Source organism: Petromyzon marinus, chromosome 29 (assembly GCF_048934315.1).
Source record: "Petromyzon marinus isolate PM22_M1 ecotype Great Lakes invasive population chromosome 29, UKy_Petmar_22M1.pri1.0, whole genome shotgun sequence".
Lineage (NCBI taxonomy): Eukaryota > Metazoa > Chordata > Hyperoartia > Petromyzontiformes > Petromyzontidae > Petromyzon > Petromyzon marinus.
The window spans coordinates 7289974-7299264 of NC_133695.1; positions in this window are offsets into that span (position 1 = coordinate 7289974).

The window sequence follows — 9291 nt, forward strand, 5'->3', positions numbered from 1 at the left end:
GACGGTTAGCTGCTGCTTCAATTCCAACGATTACTCTCGGTAAGCAGTGGAAGAATAATCAGAAGTAATCGGTCGTGCGATGGGTGTCAGGGGTTGAGGTGGCACGCGGCGCAGGCAGTGGTCTCGCGCCACGGGGCAAAGTCTCCACATTGGACGCGTTTTGCCCATTTTCTGTGCACCGCTGAGCGCTTGGTGGAGTTGGGATCTGCGCGTTGAGGTGTGAACGTGTGTTGCGTGTGCGCGAGAGGGTGAGGTTCTACGAGGAGTGGTGGCGCAGTGGTTCGCGCTTTTCGCCGTGAAACCGGCGACCCGATATTGATTGCCGCTCAAGGACCACATCGGTGACGAATATCGGGGACTCCACTAGGTCGGCTCGCTTTTAAATGGGTACCCGATGTGGTGTGTAAACAATCGTATTGGGGAGACAAGCGGCCGGGCGTGGTGCTAGCCACACCTTGCCTTTGCCGGTCTTCATGGCGCTCTCACACAACACTTGCCCAACAGCCTGTCTTGGATATGCAGGGGGATTTTTGTCTTTGCGTGTCAACTATTAACTAACTATATTTTACCAGGTAAGGCCCATTGAGATATATAGCTGTATTTCAGAAGCGAGCTGGCCACAAATGATAGCTCAATGAAGTGGCTTAGGGGCCGTCAATAAATGACGTCATTTATGAACGGCCCCTTATGTGGAAATGTATCGCAGCCAAATACTCCAAACTGCTTTAGAGCTGTGCCAATGATTGTGGTGGGATGCTGCCGTGCGTGTGTTGGTGGAAACCGCGCCTCCACCTGGACTCTAACCCCTCCTGGTGAGCAATACCACCAAAGTTTGTAGCACATTTGAAAATCGCTGTGTAAATAACGCAAACGAATTGAATGATTTGCCCAATATAGAACATAAAATAACACACGTGCGCTTATCTCGTTCCTCTTCAACAATCGGCGATAACACTCCGCTACTCCTGACGCCGGTGGTCTTGACCTGACCAAGTGAATGTGAAATTGTAATTGTCGCTCAGCATCTCCATCAGCCGTACGAAAGAAGAAGACAAATCGGCGATGTGCTGGGAGAATCCTGGGCAGTTGTCCCCCGGTGTGAGAAATGAAATGGGGCCCCTCTCTGTCGATCGTCTCGCCCGACGTGCCCCGCCAGCTCTCTTGGGGTTTTCCCGGTGCAGTTGCACCGCCTGCACATTCACCCGATCACTACACCCATTGACCTCTCTCTAGTCCACGGGCCCAGCAGAAATATTTTACTTGTTGGTATCACCTGCGGTGGCTGAACTTGAGTTACAACTGCGCATAAAAGTGAATTAATCAATAACCTCAATAAGCATGCGTATCACATTCTCCGCTTTTATTGTCCCATATAGGCTGGCATCGCTAAATGTTTTCCACCTCGTGGGACTTTTGAGGATCTGGGATGAGTGAGCTGGCCTCTGGGGCTCGAGTAGTCGAGGAGACTGGGCTTTGAGGGAGGGGTGGGGGGTACAAGGGGGCACCCTCATGTCGAGAGCCGAACCCCAGATGAAGGAATCGGCCTTCTCTCCATCATCCTTCACTAACCACCCTTGCAGAGAAAGTGGGTGCCTCCCCTGCGGCGGTGGGTATTGTTGCTGTTAATCCGCAACACCAGCGTGCCGAACCCTTGTGAGTCGAGCCCCGTGTATGTGGTGGTGGTGGTGGTGAAGTGAGCGAATGTTGAAGGCAGCTGGCCGAGTCTGGTGGCGGGCCGAGAGGCTGAACACGTGGAGGGCCACAAGTGTGGACAATGGGGAGGTTTGGGGGGTGGGGGTTGGGAGTTTAGTGTGAAGGTGCGTGCGAGTACGGGGTCCGGGTGAGAGGCTGAGTGGCAGCAGCTGCTGCGTCTCCGGGGCCTCGGGTCGATGCCTCTAAATCATTACCATCGCCATCACCAATAACCCCCCCGCCCCCACTACCGCCAACCCCGGGGTGGTGAGGGTCTGGGGTTCAAGCCGTTTGGAGACCAGGATGTGGGTGCAGGTGAGACGGGGTGTGTGTGCGCACGTGCGCAAAACTGTATGGACGCACGTGTACACGGTACAGTAAAAGTACAGTGCGCCGCGTGCACGTGCCGCGTTTACACGCACGTGTTTTCCAGTACCGTGCTACTGTACTCCCAAGTCGCTCGAAGAGTACTCGCAGATCACTGCATTGCACGCGAGACACGTTACACGCCGTGTAAAGTGTGTATGAGACAATGTGAGGATGTTAAGAGTTCTCTGTATGTGCTCATTCATCTTCGTCTGCAGTGATTTGATTGTGCGCTTTGCAAAGTGCCAATGCGCTATGCCACCATTCCCTGCCCTTTGGCAAATGTGCTGTACAAGTAATATGGTGTGCTGTGTTGAGCTACGGTAAAGTTTGTGCTGTGGCACGTTCCCTGTGCTGTGTGTGTCTGCTGTGTTGTGCAATGGCAAGTGAGCTATGCTAAGTGTCTGTGCGATGTGGTATGTCTGCTGTGCTGTATACTGGTGCGCCGATGCAGTTGTGCTGTGCTGTGCGTACTGCTTGTGTACACGTGTACACGCGTTCCTGTGCGCAACGCTAAATCCCGAGACCGGAACTGCCCTTGACAGAGCCTCAGTCCCAACACTAGCCTAGTCCCAACACTAGCCCAGTCCCAACACGAGCCCAGTCCCAACACTAGCCTAGTCCCAACACTAGCCCAGTCCCAACACTAGCCTAGTCCCAACACTAGCCCAGTCCCAACACTAGCCTAGTCCCAACACTAGCCCAGTCCCAACACTAGCCTAGTCCCAACACTAGCCTAGTCCCAACACTAGCCTAGTCCCAACACTAACCTAGTCCCAACACTAGCCCAGTCCCAACACTAGCCTAGTCCCAACACTAGCCTAGTCCCAACACTAACCTAGTCCCAACACTAGCCCAGCCATAGCACTAGCCTAGTCCCAACACTAGCCTAGTCCCAACACTTGCCCAGTCCCAACACTAGCCTAGTCCCAACACTAGCCTAGTCCCAACACTTGCCCAGTCCCAACACTAGCCTAGTCCCAACACTAGCCCAGTCCCAATACTAGCCTAGTCCCCACACTAGCTTAGTCCCAACACTAGCCCAGTCCCAACACTAGCCCAGTCCAAACACTAGCCTAGTCCCAACACTTGCCCAGTCCCAACACTAGCCTAGTCCCAACACTAGCCTAGACCCAGCACTTGCCTAGTCCCAACACTAGCCCAGTCCCAACACTAGCCCAGTCCCAACACTTGCCCAGTCCCAACACTAGCCTAGTCCCAACACTAGCCCAGTCCCAACACGAGCCTGGTCCCAACACTAGCCCAGTCCCAACACTAGCCCAGTCCCAACACTTGCCCAGTCCCAACACTAGCCTAGTCCTAACACTAGCCTAGTCCTAACACTAGCCTAGTCCTAACACTAACCTAGTCCCAACACTAGCCTAGTCCCAACACTAGCCTAGTCCCAACACTAGCCCAGCCATAGCACTAGCCTAGTCCCAACACTTGCCCAGTCCCAACACTAGCCTAGTCCCAACACTTGCCTAGTCCCAGCACTAGCCCAGTCCCAATACTAGCCCAGTCCCAACACTAGCCTAGTCCCAACACTAGCCTAGTCCCATCACTAGCCCAGTCCCAACACTAGCCCAGTCCCAACACTAGCCTAGTCCCAACACTAGCCTAGTCCCAACACTTGCCCAGTCCCAACACTTGCCCAGTCCCAACACTAGCCTAGTCCCAACACTAGCCTAGTCCCAACACTTGCCCAGTCCCAACACTAGCCTAGTCCCAACACTAGCCCAGTCCCAATACTAGCCTAGTCCCCACACTAGCTTAGTCCCAACACTAGCCCAGTCCCAACACTAGCCCAGTCCAAACACTAGCCTAGTCCCAACACTTGCCCAGTCCCAACACTAGCCTAGTCCCAACACTAGCCTAGACCCAGCACTTGCCTAGTCCCAACACTAGCCCAGTCCCAACACTAGCCCAGTCCCAACACTTGCCCAGTCCCAACACTAGCCTAGTCCCAACACTAGCCCAGTCCCAACACGAGCCTGGTCCCAACACTAGCCCAGTCCCAACACTAGCCCAGTCCCAACACTTGCCCAGTCCCAACACTAGCCTAGTCCTAACACTAGCCTAGTCCTAACACTAGCCTAGTCCTAACACTAACCTAGTCCCAACACTAGCCTAGTCCCAACACTAGCCTAGTCCCAACACTAGCCCAGCCATAGCACTAGCCTAGTCCCAACACTTGCCCAGTCCCAACACTAGCCTAGTCCCAACACTTGCCTAGTCCCAGCACTAGCCCAGTCCCAATACTAGCCCAGTCCCAACACTAGCCTAGTCCCAACACTAGCCTAGTCCCATCACTAGCCTAGTCCCAACACTAGCCCAGTCCCAACACTAGCCCAGTCCCAACACTAGCCTAGTCCCAACACTAGCCTAGTCCCAACACTTGCCCAGTCCCAACACTAGCCTAGTCCCAACACTTGCCCAGTCCCAACACTAGCCCAGTCCCAACAATAGCCCAGTCCCAACACGAGCCCAGTCCCAACACTAGCCTAGTCCCAATACTAGCCCAGTCCCAACACTAGCCCAGTCCCAACACTAGCCCAGTCCCAACACGAGCCCAGTCCCAACACTAGCCCAGCCATAGCACTAGCCTAGTCCCAACACTAGCCCAGTCCCAATACTTGCCCAGTCCCAGCACTAGCCTAGTCCCAGCACTAGCCTAGTCCCAACACTAGCCCAGTCCCAATACTTGCCCAGTCCCAGCACTAGCCTAGTCCCAACACTAACCTAGTCCCAACACTTGCCCAGCCATAGCACTTAGCCTAAGTCCCAACACTACCCTAGTCCCAACACTAGCCTAGTCCCAACACTAGCCTAGACCCAGCACTTGCCTAGTCCCAACACTAGCCCAGTCCCAACACTAGCCCAGTCCCAACACTTGCCCAGTCCCAACACTAGCCTAGTCCCAACACTAGCCCAGTCCCAACACGAGCCTGGTCCCAACACTAGCCCAGTCCCAACACTAGCCCAGTCCCAACACTTGCCCAGTCCCAACACTAGCCTAGTCCTAACACTAGCCTAGTCCTAACACTAGCCTAGTCCTAACACTAACCTAGTCCCAACACTAGCCTAGTCCCAACACTAGCCTAGTCCCAACACTAGCCCAGCCATAGCACTAGCCTAGTCCCAACACTTGCCCAGTCCCAACACTAGCCTAGTCCCAACACTTGCCTAGTCCCAGCACTAGCCCAGTCCCAACACTAGCCCAGTCCCAACACTAGCCTAGTCCCAACACTAGCCTAGTCCCATCACTAGCCTAGTCCCAACACTAGCCCAATCCCAACACTAGCCCAGTCCCAACACGAGCCCAGTCCCAACACTAGCCTAGTCCCAACACTAGCCTAGTCCCAACACTTGCCCAGTCCCAACACTAGCCTAGTCCCAACACTTGCCCAGTCCCAACACTAGCCCAGTCCCAACAATAGCCCAGTCCCAACACGAGCCCAGTCCCAACACTAGCCTAGACCCAATACTAGCCCAGTCCCAACACTAGCCCAGTCCCAACACTAGCCCAGTCCCAACACGAGCCCAGTCCCAACACTAGCCCAGCCATAGCACTAGCCTAGTCCCAACACTAGCCCAGTCCCAATACTTGCCCAGTCCCAGCACTAGCCTAGTCCCAGCACTAGCCTAGTCCCAACACTAGCCCAGTCCCAATACTTGCCCAGTCCCAGCACTAGCCTAGTCCCAACACTAACCTAGTCCCAACACTTGCCCAGCCATAGCACTTAGCCTAAGTCCCAACACTAGCCTAGTCCCAACACTAGCCTAGTCCCAACACTAGCCCAGTCCCAACACTAGCCCAGCCCCAACACTTGCCCAGCCATAGCACTTAGCCTAAGTCCCAACACGAGCCTAGTCCCAACACTAGCCTAGTCCCAACACTAGCCCAGCCATAGCACTTAGCCTAAGTCCCAACACTAGCCAAGTCCCCACACAAAGCTATCCGTTTTGATTTAAAGCTTTCGTGACTGCAGGGATTCATATTCTTGGTTGTTTCGGTAAAGTCACGTGACTTTACCGAAAGAACCAAGAACGAGGCTCTCCGTGTATATAAACACCAGGCTGGTATTTACACACACGGCTCGCCTTGACTTGTCCCACAATCCGTTGTCAATCCACATCTATATGAAGGCCTCCCCATGCAGTTGTGAGCCTTTGGGATCTTTGACCATGCCTACAGCAAGCGGCAGTTCGCTTATTAGCTGCCATTTATGTCAGCCGTGGGCAGGGGAATCGACATTAATAATGTATAATAGACGGCAGTCTGATTGTACAGTGTTCGTGGTGGAAGAAAGAGCCGTGTTTGTCCACTCTGCTGCCCGCACTGGCACTGCCATGGTGGCCGAGTGAGTAAGTGAGCGAGGGTACTTGTGAGGCATACTGTGTGTTTGTATGTTGGACTTTTTTCGCACCGTATGTAGTAGCCAGCCATGCTAATAGGAGGCAGGACGTTTTAGACAGGTCATCATTACACCCCAATCCTAACCCTCACCAACAACCCTAACCCTCGCCACTCTGCCTCCAATCCTAAAGACAAAGATCCCTTTACAGACCTTTGGGGACAAGTGCCTGGTAGCGAGGAGCACCGATGCTGGATGGGAGACCAGCACCCCCCTCCTCCGGCCACCTCGTGTCTCCCCAGTGGTGATATTTACACACCACACGAGGTAGAGTACTAATTTAAGGGTTGAGGCGACATAGGGGAGGCCCAGGACCCGTTCAGATAACACTGTGTAACAATAACACATTTTGTTCCTGGGTAGTAAGTGTTATTTCCTATTTGCTTATGCCTCAAAAGTACAGATAATGGCTATTATTCCCCACAAAATTTCCTTTTGTGAGCAGGACAGTGATATTTTGAAATGTACCTATTTTCAATGAGAAAACGTGGTGTGCATTTGTGTCATTCCTTCACATAAAGTCCTGGTCACAAAAGCAAAGTTTGTGGGGAATAATAGCCATTTTCGAAACTTTTTAGGCATAAGCAATTAAAAAATAACACTTCCTACCCAAGGATAAAAATCGTGTTACATAGTGTAATCGTCACTGGTGTTGGTGGCCGGGTTCGAAGGTGAATGCGTCAAGTGGAGAGAAGATGAGAGACTGAATTTATAGATGTGGGTGAGTGAATGAATGGTGAATATTGGTGAGTGAATGAATGACAGTGTGAATATAATGGGTGAATTAATAAAGGTGAGCAAATCGAGTAATTGAATGAAAGTGTGTGGGTGTGCGCTTTAAGGCGCGTGTGTAATTGAAGGTGACGAATGAATAAACAGGCGAATTCATTTTGAAAGTGTGGATGAGTGTGTGAAATTGAATGAAATAGGGCGAGCGAGTAAATTAATAACGCGTGACATGGAGCAGCTTGCGGGGCTCTCAGGAATCAAATCCCCCAACCCCCTCACCCAAACCCCATCCCCTTGGGGTTGCAGGCACTTTGACCCTCATCTCACCTAGAACTCGCGTGACCTTGGGCGGCCACGGACAGCCGAGCGCGTCTGTAGACTCCACCACGACTGCCACGCTGCGGTCCAGGGACCCCGTTTCTCGTCGCGCTCGTGGAAAAGATAAAGGCGCAGCAATTTCCCGCTCATGCCACTGCTGGTGGATGGGGCTTCCACTGCAGCGTATTTTGGCCTATTCTTCCAAGCTGATCTAACATGGGCGTAACCACACTTTACCCCACCACACGCGACGTGTCGATTGACTAACTGGAGTACACCCTGCAGGGTGATGATGCCCGCTTGCAGGCCAGCTTTTGCCGCACAGGGCCAGCTGCCAATGGGGGGTGTCCTTTGAATCCTTTAGATTTTGAGATGTGATGCAGGTTGCTCTGAGACTTCCAAGCCTGAAGGAGGGTGACTCTTCAAACACAAATGGTTGGAGCTCCTATATGGCTGGTTCGTGTCCTGCACCCCCAGATGCCTCTACTCCTCCTCCCATCGCCAATGTATGTACGGCCCTTGCACTCTTTTTTACTGCTCTTAGCCACGTGTTCACAGTGTACCCGCACGTGCCAGTGTGTACGTGTGCATGCTTGCGTGTCCACGGGCACGAGGGCACGCGTGTGAATGTGCGCATGTATCTGTGTGTGTGTGTACACGTGCATGTTTCTAAAATGAGTACCTGGTGTGGGTATAAACATCGCTATTTGGGGGGACAAAGGCGGCCCGGCGTGGTACTGGCCACCCACCCCCTCATGTGCCGTGCCGGCCTTCATAGGTTTTCGCTAACAGTACTTATCCCAACAGTCCGTGAAGGCGATATGGGGGATCTTTGTCTTAGTGTGTGCATGTGTGTCACTGGTGCATCATGCATTATTGTCCCGGTGCTGGGGTCTTTGCCTTTGCACCGCAGAGTAGTGAAGAGGGAGGAGCAGACATGGACACACGCTTCCCATCGGCAGCGATCCGCGCTCGGCAACATGGCCTCCACACTCGGCAATATCCCACACTCCTGTAACGTTCAGCATTCCCACAACGTCCCACGATCCCGGAACGTTCCACGATCCCGAAAAGTTTTTCGCACTCGCCTACGTGAGCACTCGCTGAATGTCCCGCGGTCCTGGTGCGACTCGTGCTCCCAGAACGTTCCATCCCGAAAAAAAAAGGTTCCGCAGTTCTGGACCCTTTTCTGTATAAACCTACAGCGGGAAAATCGCTACATCCCGTGTAATTACTCCTGTCTAATGAGAAGTTAACAAATTAATACGTTTTCCAATTTATAATTCCTTTGAAGACGTGTTTAATGGCATGCCCAGCGATCGTTTTCCGGGTTCCGCGAGAATCTCTGCAGTGGCGGAGCGAGGTGGCGGAATAGTGATGCTCAACGACACCACGAATGGACACGCACGCCAAGATGCAGCCACGCGCGCGTGTGCATAATCCCGAAATGTGCTCACACGAGACGACGCAGGTGCCCACGTGAACACCACTCACTCACCCACTCGCCCGTCTGCTCACCCGCCCACGCCCGTTCACTCACCCACCCGTCAGTCCACTCACCCGCCCACTCGTCCGCTCACTCATTGGCTCACCCACTTACCCACTCACCTACTGGCTCGCGTACTCGCCCTTTGACTCGCTCGCCCACTCACCCGCTCTCCCATCTGCTCACTGCTCGCCCACTCGCCCCGTCAGTCCGCCCGCAACTGTGTTACGCCGTTCATCGTGCCATGCCCATCGTGTCTCCCACCCTCCCTTGCCCCCTCTC